Below are 24,632 nucleotides of genomic sequence, written 5' to 3'. Positions count from 1 at the left end.
GTGGGAAGTAAAGTGGAAGTGCAACCACTAGGGGGCAATATGTTCCAAATCACAGAATTGTCCTGAGGCCTTCTCCAACTCTTTGGCCTAAATTTTAACCCTGAGCTGGAAAAACGGCTGGGGGGGGGATTTTTAAAAAAAATTCATTCATGGGATGTGGGCATCGCTGGCAAGGCCTGCATTTATTGCCCATCCCTAATTGCCCTTGAGAAGCCTTCTTGAACTGTGGCAGTCTGTATGGTGAAGGTACACACACAGTGCTGTTAGGTAGGGAGTTCCAGCATTTTGACTCTAATTGGAAACCTGAACATATGGGTTTCCCGGACATCCTTACGGTTTTGACGTAAGGACATCTTTTATTTATTTTTTGTCAGTTTCCTGCCCGACAGGACAGGCGATGAGGAAGGAAACAGATGCAAGAAGGTACATCATAGATGGGGCAGGGTGGTCAGGAATCATCGGGGTCCAGAGTCATCAGGGGGGGGGGGGGGGGTGGGGGAGGCGCTGCAGGTAAGCTTGTTGGGCCTGGGGAAAGCAGTCCTGCTCCTCCGGGCCCACAAGCTGTGTTATAAAGACACTTACCTGCTGTTTGGGCCTCCTCACCTCCTCTCACATGGCGTGAAGTAGAAGGTCCGGGAATCCCGGCCCCCAGGGGTTAAAAACAAAAAAGCTGTAAAAATGGAAGCCCGCAGCCTCCTTGAAAGCTTTTAGTGACCGACCCACCTCCTAGGAGCGGGCTGGTCGCCCGCCCCTCGTCCCACCTCCGTTAAAACCGGAAATGGGTGGGTTGGAGGTGGGTTTTAGATTTTAAAATTTTTTTTTACTGCCCCCCGCCTCCCCCCCCTGGCCCCGCCCCCAATACACCCATTTTTCTGAGTTACAATTTAGGCTTTTATTTACAACTGCTCCTCTGCCCACAGCCTCAAGAAAGCAATGGAGTGCAATCTTTCCCTTAAAAAAGAAAAACAAAAGGAATTAAACTAAGGAAAAAAGCTAGGGTGTAAGTGATTAAAAAAAAAACACTGATTAAATAATAAATAAATTGCAATAGTTACAGCAACACAAGTGCTTTTTTGTGTAGTATGACTAATCATTTAAGGATTTCTATATTTTGTAACCACAGCAATTTGACTGAGCTATTTCTCCAGAGACACCTGATGGGTAGGCAGGGAATTACAATGGTAGCACACACCACAATCTAATCATATCACCAGTGTTACAAGCTTCGCTCATAATAAGAGAGAAATTTGGAACATTCTAAACCCCTGAAAGAGGCTGTACATTAATAGACCTTTAACTGCTGGAATGAAAAAAAAAATTTTAAAAATGAAAAAACTCTGAAGGGGATAGAGGGAAAGAGAGAACCCGGGGGGGGGGGGGGGGGGGGGGTCAGAAAAAAAAGGGAGAGAACCACATACACACAGAGATGGAGAGAGAGTCACACATGAACAGGAGAAAATTGGAGCTCGAATTCATAAAATCTACCCTTGTATCCCAGCATGAACTGTTTCTTTCAGGAGAGAAGCGATTAGGAATGGGGAAAATAAAAAAACAGCTGTTAATTTTAATCCAAACCGTATGATAATTTTAACCTGACCTGTCCGGTGGGAAACTGATGGGATCATGTTGAATTCGGTTTTATACTGAGTCCAATTTTACTCTCCATTAACTTCAGGGGTGTGTAAAACCGGCCTCTGACCCGATCTATTAGTGTGTCGCCAGGCAAGAGGTTAAAATTACCACCTCAATGTTGTTTAAGAAAGATAAACGGAGCCAATTATATGCGATGAATAGGGAATGCTCACCCAATGGCTCAGTGGGTAACTGCACCATTAATGGTGTGCTATCGTGCAGACCAGGAAAGTCCCAGGTTTGAACCCTGCTCTGTATTTAGTTAGCTGATTTCAGCCAGGGCAGTGGTGGGTGTGCTACAGTTGGATTCAGTGTCCCTGGGCCTGCCCCACTTAGCATTCTTCAGCAGCCCCCAAAAAGTAAGTTTTTAAAACATTTTTATAATTTTTACAGTCCTCACAAACTCCACCTCTGTTGCCCGATCCAACCCCCCCTCCTAGAACCTTAAACTAAGGCCCCACCTCAGGTGGACGTAAAAGATCCCATGGCACTATTTTGAGGAAGAGCAAGAGAGTTCTCTCTGGTCTCCTGGCCAATATTTATTTCTCAACCAACATCACTAAAACAGATTATCTGGTCATTTATCTCATCGTTGTTTGTGGGACCTTGCTGTGCGCAAATTGTCTGCTGCATTTCTTACATTACAACAGTGACTAGACTTCAGAAGTACTTCATTGGTTGTAAAGGGCTTTGGGACGTCCTGAGGTTGTGAAAGACTCTATTTCAATGCAAGTCTTTCTTTTTTCTTACTCGAGGGCCTCTGCTGGTGGCCCAAAATTAATTTCTGGACCAGAAAACAGGTCCAGACTAATTTCTACCCTTCAATGTCCAGACACAGGGATGAAGATTAACCGCTTGGTCAAGGTATTGGGGAGCTGCCGATGCCCATGAAACTAGACTTCAACATGAGTTACATGAGGAGGGAGAAGTAAAACACCACTATTAGCAATTTTCTAGTGTTGGCTTCCCACCATGAATATTCTTGGTTTCCCCATCCTCCCACAGCTGGCTCACCCTTCCTCCCTGTTTTACCTGTATTAGCTTGGCTTCTTCTGTCCTATGAAAGACAAAATAAAAAGTGACAAAAATGCTAAAATAAATTTACTTGCATATGTATGCTCCAATCACAGCATGCTTCCAAATTCTCTTGATCCCCCATTTGCCAAAGATTCAGACTCTTACTGGGTTGGAGCTCCATGAGTGCTTGCTGCCGTCTGGTTCCTCAGCCAAGTGGCCAATCTTCATGTGTAAGTCTAGACATGGAATCCTGATCCTGTCCCATGCATTGGTGTTGTTGTAGTAGCAATAATAGGATCAACAATTTCAATAGTGTTTCTCATGTGTTGGAAGACATCTCAAAGTACTTTACATTAAGAAGGAAAAGGCTGTGCTCGCTCAGCAGGAGAGAAAAAAGAAAATGGAGAGGCTTGGAGTGAGGGCCGAAGGCATAGTTGAAGAACAGGGCTTTGAAAACAGAAGGGAGGTTACAAGATGAAGGGAACTGGGAAGGGAGTCCCAGAGGACAGGAACATAAAGGCTGATCAAGTGACCACCAATAGTGGAGCAGAGATGCAAGGGACAAGGATTGGCCAGTGTTAGAGGAACGCTCAACGCGTGCAGGGATGTCAGGCAGAAGGAATCATCAAGACATTGGTGGGGTGAGACCGCGAGTAACTTGAAAGCAAGGACAAGAATTTTGAAATCAGCGCACTGAAGCAGAGGGATCCATGGAGTTTGGAGAGGACATGGTGATGGGAGTGTGGACTGAGTGTGGGTGAAGACACAGTCTTGAGATGAAGACATGGGGACTAGGGTTTCTGCAGCAAAGGTTGGGACGGAGGCAAGGAATGTTGCAGATCTGAAAGAAAGTCATCTTGGTAATGGAACTGATGTGGGGGAGGAAGCTGAGCTTCTGGTTGAGTAGTACACCAAGGTTCCACACCTCCTGAGTCAGTTAAGGTGGCAGCTGGTGAGGTTGATGGAGTCAAGGACAGGGGCATGTAGTGGGTTATTGGGAGCCAAAGCCAAAGAGAAAAGCTTTTGTTTTGATACCATTAAGCTGAAGGAAATTTGGCTCATCGGGTTTTGACATCGAACAGGAAATTAAAGTGTAGCAACAGTATTTGGATCGATGGAAGAGGCAGAAAAATTGGGCCTGGTGTGCATCAGCATGCACATTTGATTTCCAGCAGGGTCCAATCGAAAGTGGAAACAGTGGCTGACTTCCTCCTCCCAAGCCAGTGCCTTGACGGCAAATGTAGTTCCCCAATTGCTGCCGTGCTGCGATCAGCTAAGTCAGTAAATCAAATCAATTTTTCCCTGCCAATAATCTATTCAACTTCAGGGGAAACTCAAGACCGATCCTCACTCAATGTTTACGTACATGCACTTCCAGCAGGGGACGTTGAAGAGGAACTTTAGCTAATTTTAACTTCTCCCTCGCCCAGGTTTGCAGGGCCAAATATTAGCCACTCTGTTTGAGATCAGCTAACTGAGCATGGACCAGGAATCAAACCTGGAACCTACAGCTCAGTGTCAGACTAGGTAGTGCATTTACCCATTGAACTGTGTGTGTTGGGGGGGGGGGGGAGGGGAGAGGCTTTTTTGTTTGCTTTAAAAGACAATCACTGATATTCCTAATGGAATTTAAGAAATGCCACAAAGAATGTCCTTACCTGTATTGTGTTCAGCGTTAATCCCACATAGAGCAGGAAAATGATGGGAGCATCATGGCAACTTGCATCAGGTAAAAATTGTAACATAGCTAACATGTGAAAACTGACCCTACAGCTTGTGCAGGCTGTTTTGGGTGAGTGGAGATTGTAGTTGTTGGGGTGGAGTCTGCAACATCTCAACAGAGGGATGAGAGATCCAAATGGAATTAAACCTGAAATGAAGGGAAACTGAATAAAACTCTGATTGTGTAGAGCGTTGAAAGAGGTTGCATCTTACATAACTGCTTCTGAATAAAGATTGGGCAGACTCAGAGCAAAAAATATATTTCATTTTTTTTAAATTTAGAAGCTAGACTGTCACAAACAGTTGATACAGTGGCCCTACTTATGGTTGCTAGGACACTTGTGAATCACATTTTATTGGCTGATTATTCTGATGACAACATTAATTTGGGTCTTGCTCAAAGGAAGCAGATGAAATTGCAGCATTTCTTTGTTACAAAAAGAATACTGATTTACATCAGAGATAATGACCAACTTTTTAAATAGAACAAAGTGTTCAAAGCTGGCCATTTGCCATAAAGCTTATTTAGAATTTCAGTAAAGTAACCCTTTGCATACTAGACATCTTCACCTCTTTCAAAACACTTTATCATTAAAAGAAACATACAGAAGTGACTGTTTAAGAGCGCATCTGATCCAAGCACCATAGACCGATTTCCCCTCCTTTAGTTTCTGTAGAACTTAATTTCTGTTAAAACAGGTATTTTGTTGCTTGTTGAGGTCAAAAGCAGGGCAAAGGAGTGTGCTCTTCACTTTTACACAGTTTTCTTATCCCATCAAGCATGGTACAATGAAACCTACACCTTGAAACCTACCTCCTTGGCCAAGCTTTTAGTCACCTATCCTAATATCCCTTTATGTGATTCAGTGTCAAATTTTGTCTGATAACGCTCCTGTGAAGCGCCTTTGGGACATTTTACTGCATTAAAGGCACTATATAAATGCAATTTGGTGGTGTTGTTTTAGTCTTTTCAAATCTGGTTGGTGTCTTGCTCCATGGGCTTTGGTTCTTCACCTTAGTTTCTCAATTAAAAAAAAATCGCCAGTGGCTCTTAATTTAAAAATGGTGAGAATCTTTAATCATGTTTATAATCCCCTGTTTTCTCAGAGCTTCTTGGAAGCCATTTTATGGGAGGGCAGTAACAAGCCATGTATCAGATTTACTCATCACCAACTGCATAATCCAGGTCCGTGTGAGGGGCTTTGACAAAACAGAGCTGTCATTAGCACAGATAGGCTGCTTGAAAGTAAAATGTCATACATTGCACAGTTCTTTCACATTTTCAAACATTTCATTTGGAGGTGTAGAGACAGTTTTCTTCAGTTGAAGCACTGACTGCATTTCCCACAGTAATACCAGCAGGAAATCACAGTTATACTGTTGACTCACACTGCTGAGGAAGGCAGAATTCCCTACACTTCAACATATTTATGAAACGCTAATTAGTGCCATCCAACAGCTACTGAGATTTATAATATACATAGAGAGCTGACAATGACAGTAAGCTCTTTTTAATCTTTAGAATTTGAGTGAATGGCTGCTGAGTTTTATTTTAAATTTTAATAAAGTTTAAAAGAGCAGACTACATTTCCTGTAGCCAGTGAACAGCACAAGTGAGGACTCAAGAGCATGTGGTCTCTCAATCACACCAAACATCAGTAATGCTAGACTGCATAATTGGCACTGGTGCAGTGCAAACGATTTCAACAGCAACAACTTGCATTTATTTAGCTGCTTTAACATAGAAAATGCCTCCTGTCACTTTAGAGATTGAGCAGATACCAAGCGAGAGATTTTCGCTCGCATCGCTGGGTGGAAGTAGGACGGTAACACCCCAAAACTTGTGGGGGAAAACTTACTGCCCCATTCCTGTTCTTGATCTGACCGACACCATCGTGAAAGAGTCCTACCACTAGGTGCCTGCCTGTCAGGCAGTAAGCCCCTTTGCCATTTGGGGAGACACCTGGATGGAACATGTGCCGTGCATGCTCCACCCAATTTTACCTGATGGCACAGCTGAAGCGGACCAAAAACTATAAGTTTCAAATTATTTTTGTGGGCCTGGAAGGGCAAAAGGAAGGAGGTACACAAGAGGCCAGACTCAGAGGACTGAAGTACATGGGCTAGAGACAGGGTGAGCTCATGGTGTGATTTATAAATGAAACAGCAATCAGATAAATAACCAGTTAATCAGTTTTGACGAAGGGTCATCGACCTGAAACGTTAACTCTGTTTCTTTGTCCACGGATGCTGCCTGACTTGCTGAGTATTTCCAGCATTTTCTGTTTTTAAACCAGTTAATCAGTTTTTTTGGTGGTATTGGTTGAGAGAGGAATTTTGGTCACCAGGAAAACTTCCTGCTGCTCTTCGGGTAGTGTAATGGGGTCTTTAACAATAACATATTTCTTCAGCCATTCCTCATGTTCAAATGAATCTTACAGCCCTTTATATGGAGAAGGAAAACAGTGAATAGCAACCAGGAGGGGAAAGTGAAAGTGCAGAAAGTTAGGATGGGACCAGGGGCACAGTCAAAGAAGACTTTGGAGGAGGTTTTTGAAAGCAGGGAGGGAGGTGACCGTGTGGAAGGATCTAGGGAGAGAGTTTCAGAGGATGGGGGCATAGTGGCTGAACGATTGGCCACCACTGGTGGAGTGGAAGGAGTGGTGGACAAGGACTAAGGCTGCGTCAGAGGAGCAGACAATGTCGGAACAAAGGACCGAAGGAGATCACTAAGGTAGGGTGCGGCCAAACCATGGAGGGATTTGAAAGTGAGGATGAGGATTTTAAAGTCAGTTCAATGGGGCCAAGGAAGCCAGCAAAGCTGCAAGAGGGTGGAGGTGAAGGGAGTGCGGGACTTTGAACAGGTGAGGATCCTGGCTGCGAAGGAGTTGTAATTTATGGAAAGTTGAAGCAGGGAGGCCGACTAGGAGAGCATTAGCAAAATACAAAAAATAATTTTCCTGTAGTTATTATGGCTCCCTGGCCAGCTACTGAGAGAAAATGTAGGTAAACTCACATAGAATTCCAAAACTCCGGCATAATGTCAGCTAGCAGCAGGTAATGTAACATACAGATCTGATGGCAAAAGGCTGCTATTAATCTCTCCACAGGAAACACTGGCTGGGAATATCCACACTGAAACTTCTCATGCTGAGCAAGTGAGGTAATAAAATTATTGAGTGGAAGGAACTACATAATAGGGGAATGTTCTGAACAGTAAAAAGAAGTTACCTGGAACCTAGCATTTCCCTTTTAATAAAAAGCAAGGTTGAGGCTCTGTGGCAAGTTTACTACGAGAAATGCATTGCTTTTATCCCTGCTGATGTGAGCCACAATGACGCCATCCGATCTTTCTGGTTCAGCCTCATTTTAATATTGTGGATGGTCTCCGGGTAATCTTTTGCATCCTACGTGGCGAGCTTGGGCTCGATATTAACCGCCCACCGACAACGGGTGGGAGAGAGTCAAGGGGGTGGTTAAACCATCAAATACGTGAAACGTGACCCTAACCCACCGTACAAACACCCACCACCTTTTTTCCAATGGCAGGTATCGGGGCATCTGCTATCCCGCTGTGGAGAGACGGGTCGGTCATTAACATTTTTAAATCAGGCTCCTAAAATACGATTGGGAACCTGATTTGGAATTAACGGCTGTTGCGTGGGTTTCCCGGGGATCAGGAAACTCGGCAGTGAAACCGAGGAGAGATTAAATAGCACTTTATCTGGGTGGTTAAAGGTCAGGAGGCCCGATCTGAATATAGGTTCAATGCTCGCAGCTGCTTTCTCAGTTCCCTCTGGGACACGGTTTGGCGAGAGTACCTTGTTGTAGAGTTTGGAGGTATTCACACGGAGAAGAGTAGGACGGGTGGCGCCATGGCTGCTTTTGATTGGACTTCAGACGAGGAAGAGAATGAGCATTATCAGTAGGAATGGCCTGCTGTGGAGGGAGCTGCAGGTAGACAACAGAGAGGGGAGCAACAGAGGAGTCGAGATCATAGGAGGCACTACCCACCTAACAGGGTCGACGAAGGCTCAGCTTCCTTGACCTATCAGAGGAGCAATGTTTTCAAAGGCTGTGATTGTCATGGCAGGTGGTTGCAAACATCTGCAGCCTCCTCGAAGACAACCTACTACCTTGCTGGACCTGGCGGCCATGCATTACCAGTGGCTGTGAAAGTCACTGCCGCCTTCAATTTCTTTGCTTCCAGTTCCTACTAAGGCTGTACCAGAGACACAGCGAGAGTCTCGCAATCGGCTGCACATAAATGCATAAGGCAGGTAATGGATGGATTGTTTGCCAAGACTGGGAGGTATGTAAACTTCCTGTGATGACTAAAGCCAGAATGAATGGGGACTCAGATTCATGTCTCTGCCTGCCCTCCCACAGATGCAGGGTGCCATCGACTGCACACACGTGGCAATCTGAGCACCACCAGATCAACCAGGAGCATTCATCAACTGCAAGGGATTTCATTCTATCAATGTTCAGCTCCACCAAAAAAGCTATTGAGATTAGATCAATTGAAAATTTCAAAACTGAGATTGATAGATTTTTGTTGGGCAAGGGTATTAAAAGTTATGGGTAGATGGAGTTAAGATACAGGTCAACCATGATCTAATGGAATGGTGGAACAAGCTCGAGGGGCTGAATGGCCTACTCCTGTTCTTATGTTCCTATATGTGCAACCACAAAAAACATTCATGCAGGTCTGCGCCAGATTCTCTGGGAGCTGCCATGATGCATTCATACTGCGGCAGTCCAACATTCTCGACCTGTTCGTACCTGGAACCAGCCTTAAAGGGTGGCTGCTAGGTGATAAAGGATACCCCCTTCAAACCTGGCTGATGACACCTCTGAAGAACCCCACCGTTGAATACCAGGAGCGGCACCACGCGAGCCATTTGTCAACAACACGTGTCATTGAGTAAGCCGGACAGGTCTGGAGGCTCCTTTCAGTGCTCACCAGCGACGGTCTCCAGAATAATCATGGTGTGCTGCGTTCTGCACAACATAACGCAGCAGCGAGGACTCGAGGAACAAACCCTTCAGCACTGCTGATCTGATGAGGATTCCAATGGCGAGGAGGAGGAAGATGGGGGGCACAATGCCAGACCAGCCAATCATATTGCTGCTCGAGGTGCCAGGGATGCCCCAATAGCTCAAAGGTTCAGTTAGTCACTCACACGGGACCAAAGTAACTATAACATCCCCACCCCCGCTTACACAAGCAGTCCTGTAACCATCCATCCACTCGTTCCACATGCACCAATTGGGCTCAGTCAATTCCACGTCTTCACATTCAGTACCAAACAAATGAAAAGCAGTGCGGCCACTCGCCATTCAAGAATGGGAAACACAGAAAAATTTAATGTGACTTAATAAATTAAATATATTAACAAATTTTCAAAAACACCCAAGTGCGTACCCTCTGTGAACTATAAAGCTTTTCTCATTCTTTGTCTGGCACTTCTAGAGGCAGAGGCAGGCTGCTCTGATTTTTGAGGTGCTCATGGCCGACAATCCTTGGGTGTTAGAGCCCCTGAAGGCCCCGCAAAAAACTGCTCCACCTACATCTGAGCCAGTGGGAGAGGAGGCAGCATGTTGGGTACTGGTTGAGGGGGGCAGGCCAACAGGTGAGACGTGCAAATGTTTTGGGAGGAGTCTGCATTTTCATCGCCCCTATCACCATCATCCCTCTCCTGGGCTAGCAGCACATCACTCCTGCCTCTCTGCGGAAGAGCAGCTTGGAGGAGATCAGTGACGCATTGGAAGCCCACGTCTAATCTGTCTGTCAGCCATGTTGCCCTTCAGAGTTTGCAAGGCCACTGTCTGGACCTGCAGGGACTGAATAGTGCACCACGATTCAAGTTCCATAGAGGAGGCCAGACTCCCAATGGAAGACTGTATTTTCATAAAGGCCTGCGACATCACTTCACAAATGTTTGAGCTGAACTCCTCCATCCTCTGGGTCATTGTGGTTAGTAAGCCAGGCAGGACTGCCAGTACCTCTCAATTGCTGCTGACTCTCCATCATTCTCCTTTTCATTGATGGCCCCCAGAGTTTGGCTTCTCTGTCCAGCTGAGCAGAGCTTGGAGAGGAGTGCATCCTCTGACATGGACTCTCCACAGCTGTCCCTATCACCACTCTCTGCCTCTCTGCTTGTGCTCATTTGTGAAGTGTGATTCACCTGGTGAGATCTCAGCTAATTCTCTAAGAGGACCCACTGATGTGCTCCTATTTGCACTGGTGCCTGGTATGCATGTGTCCTGTGACAGTGCACCCTCAGAAGGAATCAGCTCTTCTGAGGAATCCTTGTCATCAAAAGGCAGGGGTTGCTGTTCTTCATGTGACGGCCCTGAAAAAGAGAAGAGATGGATATGATTTAGTCATGGGAATGTAAAATGTTGAAATGCACATGATTAAGGTGATCATATTTCATTAAGTGCTGAAGTCAAGATGACTTTGTGTTGTAAAAGATGTGGGTCTGAGAGATTAATTCTGTCACCCTGCAGCAATGCACTACCAGTCTTGCCATCAGCGATGCTGAGGGTGGCAGAGATGCCACTTATCTCCAATGCCTCCTTTTCCACTGTGGTGAGCTTCACAATCTATGGGGGGTCCGCCTCCGGTCTTATCCCTCTCATTCTGTGCTCTCTTCTCCTGCAAGCGTGGCATAACAAACCTACGAGTGTCTGTAAGGCATGTGTGCATCCGCTGGCTGCAGTGCATTCGGTGAGGGTGACAATCAGGCAGATGCATCATGAGTGGCACTGGCATGCATTTGGGGAATGTTTCAACAGTGCCATTTGAGTACATGTGCTGAGAATCAGGGGATCTGACGTAGGTGGTGTCATATTACATGAGGATTGGGGTGAGTGGCAGTGATAGATGGAAGGTGGTGGATTTGGGGACGTGCATTGAAACAGAACGATGGGTGCTGCTAAAACTTAAGTTGGTGTGAGGAGTGATGTGAATGAAGTACACGTGACAAGACAGAGTGAAGGGGTGGGGGGGAAGTGGGTGGGTGGTGCATGACAGGATGTAGATGAATCTGCAACTTTGCTCACCTTTCCTGACCTGGTTAGATCATTACAATGCTTCCTACACTGTATCTACGTTCGCAATATGGTGCTTCTGGTGCCAACTTCTTGCACTGCCTCCAGCCACTTACTCTATACAGTGGCTGCAGATTTATTTTTCCCATTGCTGGGAAACAGGGCAATTAGGGATGGGCAATAAATGCTGGCCTTGCCAGTGATGCCCACATCCCATGAACGAATTAAAAAAAACAGGATCTCTTTTCTAACCCTTACTGCACTCAGCAGTAGATCTAGGGAAGCCTTATTGAACCTGGACACATCCTTTGCCCTCCTTCCTTCCACACAATGTACAAAACTCCAAACCTCCTCCTCCATACTATCTTTGAACTGGGCCTTTAAATAGTCGAGGTGAAATCGCATCAGGCAGGTCCCTATCGCGCCCGCTCATGCGCAGTGGAGACACAAAACCCAGAAGTAAAATGGTGAGGCATTAGTGTTGAAATCGGACATTCCCACGCGTCTCACGACGTTGAGCGTTTGTCACCCGCTATCAGCACCACCACCCCCCCACCCTCCGATTCTGTTTCTGCATTAATATCAGGGCCCAGGTCTCAGGTCTCAGGAAGAGGAAATAGGGGAGATAGGGAAATCTGTCACTACTGCAGAATCCGCAAGCGGAGAGAAAAGGTTGTGATGTTAGAAGTTTCAAAAGCACATCTGGTGACAACCAAGTATCTATCCTGTATCCTAGCATGTGTAAGAGTAAAGGATCTGGCATAACGACACGAATATGTGTGAAAGGAATTTCTTATGCAGTTTTTTTTAAAAAAGATGTCTGTGTGACAAGAATTCCTGCTGCCATATAGTCATGCTTGGTAGGCAATTACAGAGCTATAAAGTTGCCTGAGTGCTTTGCATGGGGCAGCAGTCAATGCATATTAGGTTGAGAGAAAACACTTGCTGGCATGCATACTTGTCCATCTATTTGGTATATGGAAATATTGGACATCCTTAACTTGACAGTTTTTTTCAGTTATGTAAACTTCTTCCTCATTTGCTTCCATGTATTCTAGGTGGTGCAGATAGCATTCACTCATGCTGCTACCTCATTGCAAGCTTGCTGCACTGCTCTCAAGAGGAAGGTGCCCTGGAGTGTCAAACAGGACAACCGTCCTTTCACCCACTTCCTGTAGCAGCAATATTCACTGCTGCATTGGTAAAACAGGATGTTCTTCCAGTGTCTGCTCTGTCACTTGCTTTGATATTCAGTTTTGTCCATATATAGGTGTTTCTACTTTGGAATTGAAACTTCACTTTAAATTGACAGTTCCTTTTAAATGGCTGCTGCAGCCCTTTAAGTAGCAGCAGAGAAACCCCACTTCCCATTGTGCAAGATTTCCATGGTAAGCAACTGTGCAGGCGGGAGCTCACACAAAATAGCGAATTAGATGTGCACTAGTGGTTTTGGTAGGAACTGCTGTGCCGAAACAGTAGGGCAGATAGCCTGCTGCTCACCGTTCCATTCCAGGGAAAACCAAGTCATCTAAAACACTTGTCAACATCCATCTTGACCGTAGTTAAACAAAACACATAACAGGATCTGAGAACCCACAGAATGAATCAGACCTCTGTAATGAACTCACACTTTTGTATTCATGTCGAGTTATGTGACCAATGTCAGTTAGTGGTTTATTTCTGGTAAACCACCAATTCCTGTTATGCTTTTTGCTTCTTCGGTAACAGCAGAAAACTAGACGCCTGATGAAAATAGTTTCACTGAACAATAAAGTTTACTTGAAAGCTCTAATCATACTTCAGAAGAACTCATATTTTATATTTTACATTTTAAGAATTAAGCATGGCATCTCCATGTTCCTCATCAAACAATGGCCTTGGTTTTAGTTGAAGAGAGTTTTATATTAATGGAGTACCACGAGCTGTAGATGAGTGATATCCCTGGCTTTGATGGCACTTGCTGGTATAAATAGACCAACCTCAGGGGATCTGACAGCACAGAGACTTGCATATCGTGGGTCTCAAGATCCCGTTGAATCACCAGTAGTGACAAAGTGCAGAATCAGATCCCCTCTCTTTTACAAATCGGCATCACAGATCTCCAATCTTAACAAGCAGCGTCAGAAAATAAAGTAATACAGGAGAGCGGTACAGTGAGGTTGCAGGGACTGACAGAGCACCATTTCCCTAGGATCACTTTGCACCCAATTTATATTATATATATAAAGCTAGCTGTAGGTTAATCATTTAATACACAAGTTCTGCTGTAGCCCTGAAACAATTAAAGGATCTTTTCTAGAGGGAAACATTTCAAATTGCACCACCTCTAGACTAGTCCAATTAATCTGCCATAGACATGAAAAGCAATTAATAATAAAAATAACTTTCCTGCTACTGCACAGTGAGATTTTCTCAGACAAAGCCAAAAGCAATGCTGAAACCTTCTTCGGATACTATTGTAATTTTGCAAGGCTTGTCTTGCTTCCCCCCCCCCCCCCCTACTCTCGCTTACTAAAACATACAAGCATACACATACCCACAAAAACATCACACACAGTATATTTAAATACAAGCTCTGCTTGAAGGTGTACTTTGAGGCCATTGTTCCAACATTGATTCCTTCTCAAGGGAAATTAGGGATGGGCAATAAATGCTGGCCTTGCCAGCGACACCCACATCCCATGAACGAATTTTTAAAAATTATAGCCTAGGAAAAGCAGCCTGGCAGTATTTCTAGTGGCACAGAACAAGACAACACCACATAGCACCCTGCATCCCTCTCACCAATATATGGAAGCACCAGCGTAGCTACATACAATCTGGATGATGCACTTAGCTTGAGGAGGTAGTATTGGGTAAGACCCAATGCATAAGTGTGTCAGAGGAGAAACAAGAGCCTGATGCCATCAATGATCCTTTGTGTATTGGGAGTTGGTGAAATTGGACAGCTGTGTTATGCTCCTGTTGCTATTTATTCAGTGGGAAAGTACGTACAGGAAATACGCAACCTGCACTCTTATGTCCTGTTGCCAAGAAAAAACACAAAACAGAAAAAAAATCTTTTGCCCCTTTATGAGCTCTCTGAACATGGGGCTTCTCCACAGGACCACCCCAGATGAATGAGCTCAGTGCACAGCACGATCTTATCCTAAATAGTGAAATCGGGTAATTTAAGTAATATTTCAATAAATTTCCGTATTATAAAGCCATTTTGTGAGAGACACCTTCTGGCTGGTTAGCAAATCTTGCACAGTACCAATCAAGCCTGGATCCCTGCCTGACTTCTCAGCACTCGTATGCCCATTCCATGCCAATGGCACCAATCTCATCAATCAGAAAATATATCCAGTGTAGTTGGGGAGGAATTTCCCCTCAGTGTTTCCTGAAATTGGATAGTTTTTTTTTGCCCTACTTGACTTTACTGGAGGTTGGGAGAGCAGCGCACAAGGATTCACAGTCTGGTAGCTACGATGAGCACTGATAGATCTACGGGCCTTTCTTGCCACTCTTTGTTGATTTGTAAGTCAAATGAATGCAAGTAAATAAAGTATTTAAAACATTCCATGAAGATGATTTGATTTCCAAGAATTTATTTTACAATGTGGGTGGGTGACTTTGGTCCACTTTGTGGTAATAGCATATGCTGTCCCTTTTCATAACCAAATGCCTGTAGATTTAGGCGCTGGAAATGCTTGTCACTTGGATTTGCCTGTTGTTGTTGGATTGACTGTTATACATTTTTTTCCAAGCAGGCTGTTAGGTTGACAATCCCATGTTTCTTGCAAACCTCTTACAAAGTGACAGTATCAATACTGGAGAAATTTGTAGTCTTGACCAGTGGAAGGTATATTTTGCTCTGACTGTTAGGTAGCAATCCGGCAATGTAAATGAGCTGGTGCCTCTCATGCTAGAGACAATGTGCACCACCAGAAGAGGTGATATTTGTGCTTAAATTGTTGCTAGTGTTCCTACCAATCCAGAATCAAATGTGAGTTTAAAAAATTTAATGCAAGTATAGACTGGAGCAACCTGTTTTATACTCACATCTGCTTTTTTGCTCATATTAGTGACTGGAGCAAATATGCACCTGGTCCTCTTGGGAAAGGTGGAGTCCATGGAGTCGAGTTTCCCTGTGTGTAAACAAATAGTAAAAACTTAAATACACGCTATAACACTCTGCTACACCATAATCTTGTCACCCATTTACAATACTTTAGGTGGCAATTCAGCAATGTAATTGAGCTGCTCTTGCCAGAGGCAATGTGCACTACCAAGAGGTGGTATTTATGCCATTCTTACATTTAAATTGTTGTCAATGTTTCTACTAATCCAGCATCAAATGATAAAGGAATAATAACGAGATTTACTATAGTTTTAAACATTTTCACATTCAGTAGCTCACTTCCAGCTTACAACCTCCACCTTGCAGACTGACCTAATTCTCCAATCTTGTTCTTACAAATTGCGTACTGATGTTAAAAGAATGTCTGTACATTTTCAAAGTCAATCTGATGTATAATTATAGAATCTGGGAGTGTCACGTCCGATTCAGTACAAACAACAACTGGCTTGCTGTTGGAATCGACCTTGTTTTTTTTGACAAGCAGGTGGTAGTTTCCAAAACATGCTTGCTCACATCATTCAGGCTGGTTCAGTGGCTCTTTAATCGCCATTCTGCATGAACATTCCCTAGCTGTTGGGAAATACCGTCAGCTGAAGAGCCACAAAGAAGCAACTTAAAAATGAGCTGCATATGAGCAAACTTAGCTGTTCCTGTGGAGTGATACCATTGCCCTTAACCCGCCCCCCTCCCAGGATCTCCCACATGCCATGATCAACACAGTGGGAGCATTAAAATATTATAATGAGCTGACCTCACATTATCACAAGGGGTCAGCACATTTGTGGGCGGGTGCATGCGGTACCCAAGAAGCATGATAATGTGTTCCCAGTGAAGTGGCTTTATCAACCCCATTAACTTTAAATCAATGTTCCCGTTAATTTGCTTATATCTCAAGCTTCAGCTCTAACAGAATTAGTGTTTTTATTTAGGAGTTATCCGCTAACGATCAAGGTTTCTAGTTTGCGAAGGCACACACACCATACGTCAAGCCCCTTTCCAAAGCTCCAGACCCACAAAATTGAAGCAGGACTAACCAGTATGTAGATTTTCCTGACCTCTGACCTGAATGCCCATTTCCCTGGGTACAAAAGTCTGGAAAACATGGGCGGAGACCTGTTTCACTGGGGTCTCCAGTCATTTTATCTTGCCCCTAGATTTCCAGAGCTTCTGGGGGTAGGCGGGGTGGGTGTGAAGCTGGGCCTGCACCTGCAGTAGGCACAGGCTCATCGCAGGCATGTTCATGAAGCAGGAGGGAGTGTTCCCCTGGGCTCCCGCCTCATTTTCCTGGGAGAACACTTGCTGGGAGCCACAGCCTAAGGGTGTCCACAGAGAATGGCCTGCTTCCGGGCCCCAACTCACCAGGGAAAGGTAGAAGGAGGAACCCCACCTGTTTTTATTTCAGGCTACCAGTATTTACACCACTCTCTATTAACCCCTTAATCTGTAATATAGGACATGGAAAGTTGAGTCACTGTGACAAGGTTTCTAGTTTGCTAAGGCACATACACCATACATCAAGCCCCTTTCAAGAAAAATCTGTAGATTACATCAGTTTATGTGAGAGATAGCAACAAGATAAATTCCCCTCTTCCCCCTTACCTCCTCATGCACCAAATCATTTTTCTTTTGTTAAGAGCACTCAGGAATGGACTAGATTCTGTGTGGAGACAAGGACACTTAAAGTCTGGAGCACTGTCAAGAATCTGGAGTTGGCAGCGCAGTGGAGGGGATGGGGGAAGAGTTGAGATGTGTCAGAATATGGCGAGAATCATAGGTTACAGTAAAATAGAACACTGGCCTCTTACCAGGTCCAAGTTACCAATTTTCTTTTTTTATATTTTCCAATGTTTTTTCTTCTTCTCTGCTCTCTGAACGGTGTTGTCACATGCCATGCATGATTCCACGGATATCAGGCTCCCTTTGGTATTTTGCTGAAGTAGTCATTCTTCAAGTTAGAGCCTTCGCAGTGTTGGCAGTCTACAAAACCATGGGACACAGCACAGCCAAGCTGATTCTATCCTCACTGAACATCCATACTTGCACATTTCCAACATAAGTTCTGGATAATGATCAGGAGTGAAAATCCTGGCTCCCTAGTCCATGGTGTGGAGGCTAATGTGAGCACTCTCCACCACTGTTTTGACTCAGATCAACTAACTGAACACAGACCAGAGATCAAATCTAGGCCTTCAGTGTGTGAGAGAGAGCGAGAGCGAGAGAGCTATGATGTACCCACAATCTAACAGCCTGCTAAAAGTCAGTGTCACAGCTCGCACATTGAATATTGGTCATCTGGGCAGGCAATCAGAAGGCACTTGACACCTGTGTAGCTATACCTTCAGCAGGGAAGGGGCGAGTAAGGGAGAAAATTGGAAGAAAACTTGGCAAGAAAAAAAAAAGGGACACCACAAACATCTCTTCTAAATCCAACTTTGGAAGCATGAATAGCAGGCTTCAACAGCCCAGTGTCAGTTCAAAGGAATTGGTTAGTGACCAGCTGAACGTGAGGACATCACGCTGAAAACTGCAACTATTGAAACAGTACGAGAGAACCATGGCTCCATTTTTCATTCCTAATTTTGCAAGAGCTAGTGTTGAGAGAAGAAAAGGTAGAACAACACTGACACTCCCAGCCACAAGCTTCCTGTATTTCTACTTTATAAAATACAGTGCTGCTAGCCATCATGTACATTGGCAAGTGTACTGAGCTGTCCGTTGTTTTTGTAATACTGCAAGATGTAGGCCTAATTTTCTTCTCATGTCAGGGCTGAGACGGAGAGAGAAAATTACACCCACAAATATACCATAAGGATGCCATCACTACTGGAAACAACATCTAGCCTTTTCCAAGAATTGTAAAAATATGACTAGTGGAATGTCATGAGGCCTTTTAAAGACATGTGTTCTTACTCAAGAGTACTGTCTGAAAACTGCAAGCTTCAGGATTTAATAAGAAAAACAGTCATGGACAGTGGAGGAAGGTTAACAAGCGTCTGCTTCACTGGTTAACTAGTTTTGTTCTTTGCATTCAGGTACCACAAGCCTTTAATATTTAATCATCCAGAATTAACAACCCTCCACTCCAAGCAGTTTGGATAATCCTGAAGGAGAGAGTTTGAATTCATGGATTACTGTAACTTAAAACTTTCAAATAGTTTCCTTCTATTTTCTTCACCTCATAATCTGGGCCCCTGAAAGTAAGTGGAATTCTGTGGTAAGGATTGTTAAACTCTGTGGCAACAAACATCTAAACTCTGTGGCAATTTGAAACAACTGTTTTCTCTCAACAACAGACATATAAAATAGCACAGTTGGCCTTTACAGCAGGACTTAAACATCCAAAAATAAAAATCAACAGACCATCAGAGGGTTCTATTAGCTGAAGGTGACCAGTGACAGCACAGTAAAAAATGCTAATTCTGCCATTGCTAACTATGGATGATAACTTTCACCTCTTGCTATTTTCCACCCCCCAGAAGTTGCTGACTCATGCTGGGGTATAGTTCCAACAGTTGCTGGCCACCCAGCACCACCCTCACCCACACACACAATAATTTTGACGTATTTATTTGTGTTAACCTATTTTTTCTTCTCCTAAAGGCAATAAGCATCTGGTGCGATACAACTCCATGGGCACTGGTCGGGCACTGGTCAGCCTCTGGTGTCTCCTCCTGTGTGAGCCCAGAGGCAGGGGGCCTATCCAACCCCATTCTGTAGGTCTTCCACTGGACCTGGGCCAGATAAGGCTAGAAATGTGGTCGGGGACCTGCTCCGTGGCATTCCCACCATTCCCCTTTTTCCAGAGGCAGAGCCTGGCTACTGAAAATTACATGAAAATGAAGGAAACACCACCTCTGTTGTGTTTCCCAACTTTTGCACTATTCCAAATGCTGGATATGTTTGGTGCAGGAATCCAGTGTTCAATGGTCAGCAGAAGGGGATCACTCCACTTGAACAGGCCCTGAGTGCAAGTTCTCAGGGTACTCCCCTGTCCACAGACTCAAAAAGAGGAAGAGATTTTTTTTTTAAAATAGCCGTCTTGCAGACAGCATGGAGGCCATCTCCACCCCAATGCTGAAGCAGGCCACTGAGGCTTGCGGTGTTAAAAAACCACCCGCTTTTTGCGAGACTCCTAGGCTAGGGAGCCTAGTCCAATATAATAACTATCTCAAGGCCAGAAAGTCAGGGTTGGTATGTGTTTCCATCGCGGGCAGAAGTTCTGTCCTCTTTCCCGCCCCCTCTGGAGATGTAGCTCAACCAAGGGGTGGAGGCAGAATGCCTAGGCTTGAGTGTCATTAGGCTATTCAACTTTGGGGGCATCACCATCATCCTATTTCCACTCCAAGATCTAGAATGGAATTTGAACCACTACCTTCTTACTCAGGTGAGAATACTACCAGCTGAGCCAAGCTGATTGAATCATTGGGTATAATTGAAACAATAAGTGAAGTACATAAAAAGCATACCTGCAGTTCTTGTATGAAATATGATTGTGACAAAGATTTATTAAGTCAGCTGTTTGTAACTTAAAGGGCGTGGATCATAGCGAGATTCAGATTTACAGTGAAGTGTTTGTGTCAAAACTAGATTATATATATAATCCAAACACGCACAGAGTCAATATGGGTACCTCTTAACTGATTGACTGCAAAGGAGGTAATGCTGTACTGTTTGATGAAAGTATTAGTATAAATCATTCCCTTCAAGAACAAATTTGACCCAAAAACTCCATCCACCCATGGCAATGAACCGCTGTACACAGTTGGTTTCCATATATTTTGTAAAGTTGAAATGTATAGAAAGAAAGACAGGCATTTATCACCTTATTACATCTCAGAAACATCTCAAAGCACTTCAAAAACAATGAATTTTTGAAGCAGCTGTGGTTACACATCCTAGAGACCGATGGTGAGCTTGCAGTCCATTGTTCTGCAGTCTGCACCATAGCCCTGTAACAGAAGCCTTTGAATGTGTCAATATTTCATTGAGAGGTGTGTTGTCTCTCCACAGCAGCTCTGATTGTGCTCACTGGGCTTTTCCAAAGAAGCTACATACTATATTTCTACTTTGGAGTTAAAAATTACAAAAATTTGGCTGAAAGAGCAGTGTGACCTGTAAATCATTAGTAACAGTAGGAATGTGAATCCCTAATAAGATTACGTTCAATGAACCCCAAATTTTGTGACTGGAAAATATGACATGCTCTATTGGGGAACTGACTGCACTTCCACATGGGTTAGGGTGGTACCCTTCCAGTTTGACAGTTTTTGACTGGGCTTCCCCTTATCCTGTCCCAAATTAGGTCTTGCTCACCCATTACCCACCCCCGTCTTCACTGAACTACATTGTATCTCTGTCCCCTAATGTATTAAGTTTAAACTCCTCATCCTAATCTTCAAATCATTCCATTGACTTGCCTATCTCAACAATCTTATCCAACCTTATATACCTTCCCCCCCACTATTTGGTCCTCTGATGCTGGTTTTTTGTGCATCTCCCCTCCTTCCTTCACCCCATAATTGGTGACAGAGCCTTCAGCTGCTTTGGATCAACTCTCAGGAACTTCCTTCCTAAACCCTCTGCCTCTCCACTACTCTGCCCTCCTTTAAATGTAGTCTCAAAATCCATCTTTTTGACCAGTCACTCCTCCAAAACTTTCCCTCCATTTCTTTCCCTTTACTTTTGTAAATAATGATTTGAAGGCTTTAGTCATTCAATTTTTTGCTCAATTTTGCAAAGACAACTTTAGAACTCAAGAGCCGTGATCATTCCTGCCAGCCCCTCTCCTGCCCCATTTGGTTTTCGATCCGGCAGAAGATGGCTTTTTGTCTATTGCCACTTGGGAAGTGTTTTTGGAGTTTTTACATTAAAAGGCACCACATAAATGCCACTTGTTGCTGTTGTTGAAACTGATACACTGTGGAATTGTGCCCAACATATTTGTACTTGCACATATCCCCTTTCTCCTCACATTAAAAATACCTTGCACTAAAATTATGAAGTGCCCAGGAGACCCAAAAGGGCCACCCGAGGACTTTATATATTCAGTTTTACACCGCACTGGAATTATATTCCAGTGTCAAACCCAAGTAGTGTGAGACAGCCTCACAAAAGTCTGATCAGGACCTAACTTCTGAGTTATGCTGCTACTTTCACGTCAATATACAACTGAACTGAAAATGGTAGTACAATTGCAGTCTGAAACCCATTTCTTTCCCCATTTACTTTTGTGTCTCATGATGTGATGGCTTTAGTTATTCAATTTTGCAAAGCAAACTTTAGAATTCGGAGCCATAATCCTTCCTGCTCACCCCTCTCCTGACCCTTGTCTGGTTTTTAAATCTGGCAGAAGATGACAATCTTAACATGAACTAATCTTTAGAACCCAACAAAAATGTAAAAGCAGCCTGAAGCCTTGGTCACCCAGCAGAAACTTTGGTTGTCCACTGGGACTTTTTTTTCCTCAAAGTTTTGATTCACTCTTCAAATGAAATTTCTTTACAAAATATCTGTAAGGTTACAATAAATTTCTAAAAGTTCCTAACAACTGTCAATAAAATAAATTGATTTTTTTTTCCTTCAATGGAGGATGAAATTATGTTCCAACGCAAAGGATGGGTCCTGCTTAGATTGGAGCTGTTTGTCATTACTGTTACACCACTTCCACATTATTGCAATCATTTGGAAATTAATTTCAATCATTCTGGCTTGTAATTTACTCTTGATCCATTCCTATAGTGGAACCACACAGACCAATAAAGTCACAGGTTCAATCCCCAGTTAGTGCTGAGTTAACTGCTCTTAGGATAGCAGCAATTAGCCTCAGTGCCCCAGTTTAGCTGTGACGCAACCCCCATCATCAAGTAATCTGCTGACACTCTCAGTCAAGGTTCATACATGAATAGTAGCTACTTGGCATGTTATCATACTATACTGCAGCACGACTTCAAGAGAGGGGAGGGGAGAAAATTGTTCAGAAATATTTTTAAAATAGGTGAAATGGATACATGACTGATCTTCACTGTCACCAGACATGAATAGTATTTTTCTGACTTTACTACCCTTATTACTATAGTGATAATTTGGCTCAGTGGTAGCACTTTTGCCTCTGAGCAGGAGGTTGTGGGTACATGCCCCACTACAGGACCTAAGCACATAAGCTGATACTTCAGTGCAGTACAGAGGGAGTGCTGCATTGTCAGAGCTGTTCTTCTAGATAAGATGCTACAAGGAGACCCTGCCTGTCTGTTCTGGCAAAAATAAAAGATCCCATGGCTCTATTTGAAGAGGAGCAGTGAGTCCTCCCGGTATCCTGTCTGACATTCATCCCTTAACCTAAAAAGATTAATTTGTCATTTACTGTTTTTGGGACCTTGCTCTGTGCAAATTGGCTACTGCATTTGCCTACATGATAACAGTGACTACACTTCAAAAGTAACTAATTGGTTGTAAAGAGTTTTGGGACATCCTGAGAGCATTAAAGGTACTATGTAAATACAAGTTCTTTCCTACTAAGAGTTCTAGTGTCTATTTTCAAAAGAATTGCGATTGCACAGGTGCATTTTCAATTTCAGATTTTTTTTTAAAATGCTTATGAACAGACGAAAAAGACGGGCAAGAAATGACCAACTGGTCCATCAAGCCTGCCATATACACATGATGCCTGGAGCATCATGATTAGACTTCCTATCCCCTAGCAACTATGTAATCTCCCGGGAGACAAAAAAAATTACTCTGCGATATATTTTCAAATGTATAGCCCAATTAATTTTGTGAATGGCATTTTTATCTGGAGACTTAATCTAAAGTTACAATCCAAACTTAGTTCCTTTGTATCTAAAACAAAGTCAGCTAAATGCAGCTTCCATTCCTCCTTGTGATTGCTAATCACACCAGACTAGGTGAATCTATAAAATCCCAGTTTAAACCAGATATTGAAAGACTGGGCCAGACTTGCAGTCAGCTACCATTTATTTTACTGAAGTTGATCTCATTTATTCCCAATTAAGAATTTCTGTTTTTCAATAAACCACCAATCATCATTAAATGTATTTGTTCATGGGTTATTGGCCTAGGATCGCTGGTAGCACTCTCACCTCTGAGTCAGAAGGTTGTGGTTTCAAGCCCTACTGTGGAGCCTTGAGCACATAATCTAGGGTGACACTGCAGTGCAGTACTGAGGGAGCGCTGAGGTGTTGGAGGAGAGATGTTAAACTGAGGCTTCACCTGCCCTCAGGTGGATGTAAAAGATCCCTGCTGTCTTTGCAGTGTACAAACTGGCTACTGTGTTTCTCTACCTTACAGCGGTGACTATGCTTCAAAAGTATTTAATTGGTTGTGAAATGCTTTGGGACATCCTGAGTTCATGAAGGGCACAATATCAATGCAGATTCTTTCGTTATTTAAAGCAGCAGCTGAAAGGTTAAATATTGAAATTGGTAATGTAGAGGCAATAATGAAAACAACAGTTTATGTATGTGCATTTAGATTTTAATCACTGAGCTTCAGCTTGTGCATCTGTGCTAAACGTAGGGGCGAAAGTAGGTATTATTACAGGAAGTAAATTTGACTCCATGGAAAAATATCATATGAAGACTTGTAATCATATGAGGACTGATAAAGATGAATGAGGCTTGTACAGAGAGTTGATTTAGTTGGAGAAAACAGGAGTAAACATTAGAAAGGCCAATTCTGAAGATTGCACAACTCTATGACAGTCAGTATACGAGCAATGACGGGCAGGAAAAGACCCTGTGGTTCATCCAGCGTATCTCACTCAATTGTAATACCTTGTGTGTCACAATATATACACTCTCCACCCCACCCAAAACCATGTGATCACCAGGGAGAGGCGAAAAACCAGATAAAACCCAGGCCAACTTGGGGGGGGGAAAAAAAAACAAATCTGGGAAATTCCTCTCCAACCCCTTAGGCGATCGAAACTAGTCCAGGTCACTCTGGTCCTCAATTATATGCATTACCTACCTTTTACAAAAGAAGATCTCCGCCCCAGCCAGAAACAGGTCCAACTCTCGCTTGAAGGAATTCAGCGAATCGGCGAGCACCGCTCGGAGCCAGT

At 43.7% G+C, this 24,632-nt stretch overlaps 1 protein-coding gene across 2 annotated transcripts in view; it reads right to left on the bottom strand.

Moving 5' to 3' along the window:
• Positions 1 to 24,632, bottom strand: part of LOC137299520 (alpha/beta hydrolase domain-containing protein 17B-like) — a 116,873-nt gene that overhangs the window by 25,158 nt on the left and 67,083 nt on the right. Inside the window, exons 5-6 of one of the 2 annotated variants that reach the window (XR_010957911.1) lie at positions 15,475 to 15,560; positions 9,728 to 10,730 (exon numbers count right to left, since the gene is read on the bottom strand). The gene's annotated coding sequence lies outside the window, so the exon portion shown is untranslated. Of the gene's footprint in view, positions 1 to 9,727; positions 10,731 to 15,474; positions 15,561 to 24,632 lie in introns of those variants that run through there. The other variant, XR_010957912.1, reaches the window with a different exon arrangement.

The sequence above is a fragment of the Heptranchias perlo genome, chromosome 29 (assembly GCF_035084215.1).
Source record: "Heptranchias perlo isolate sHepPer1 chromosome 29, sHepPer1.hap1, whole genome shotgun sequence".
Lineage (NCBI taxonomy): Eukaryota > Metazoa > Chordata > Chondrichthyes > Hexanchiformes > Hexanchidae > Heptranchias > Heptranchias perlo.
The sequence above is the reverse complement of the archived record's forward strand: the minus strand, read 5'-3'. Positions and strand labels throughout refer to the sequence as shown.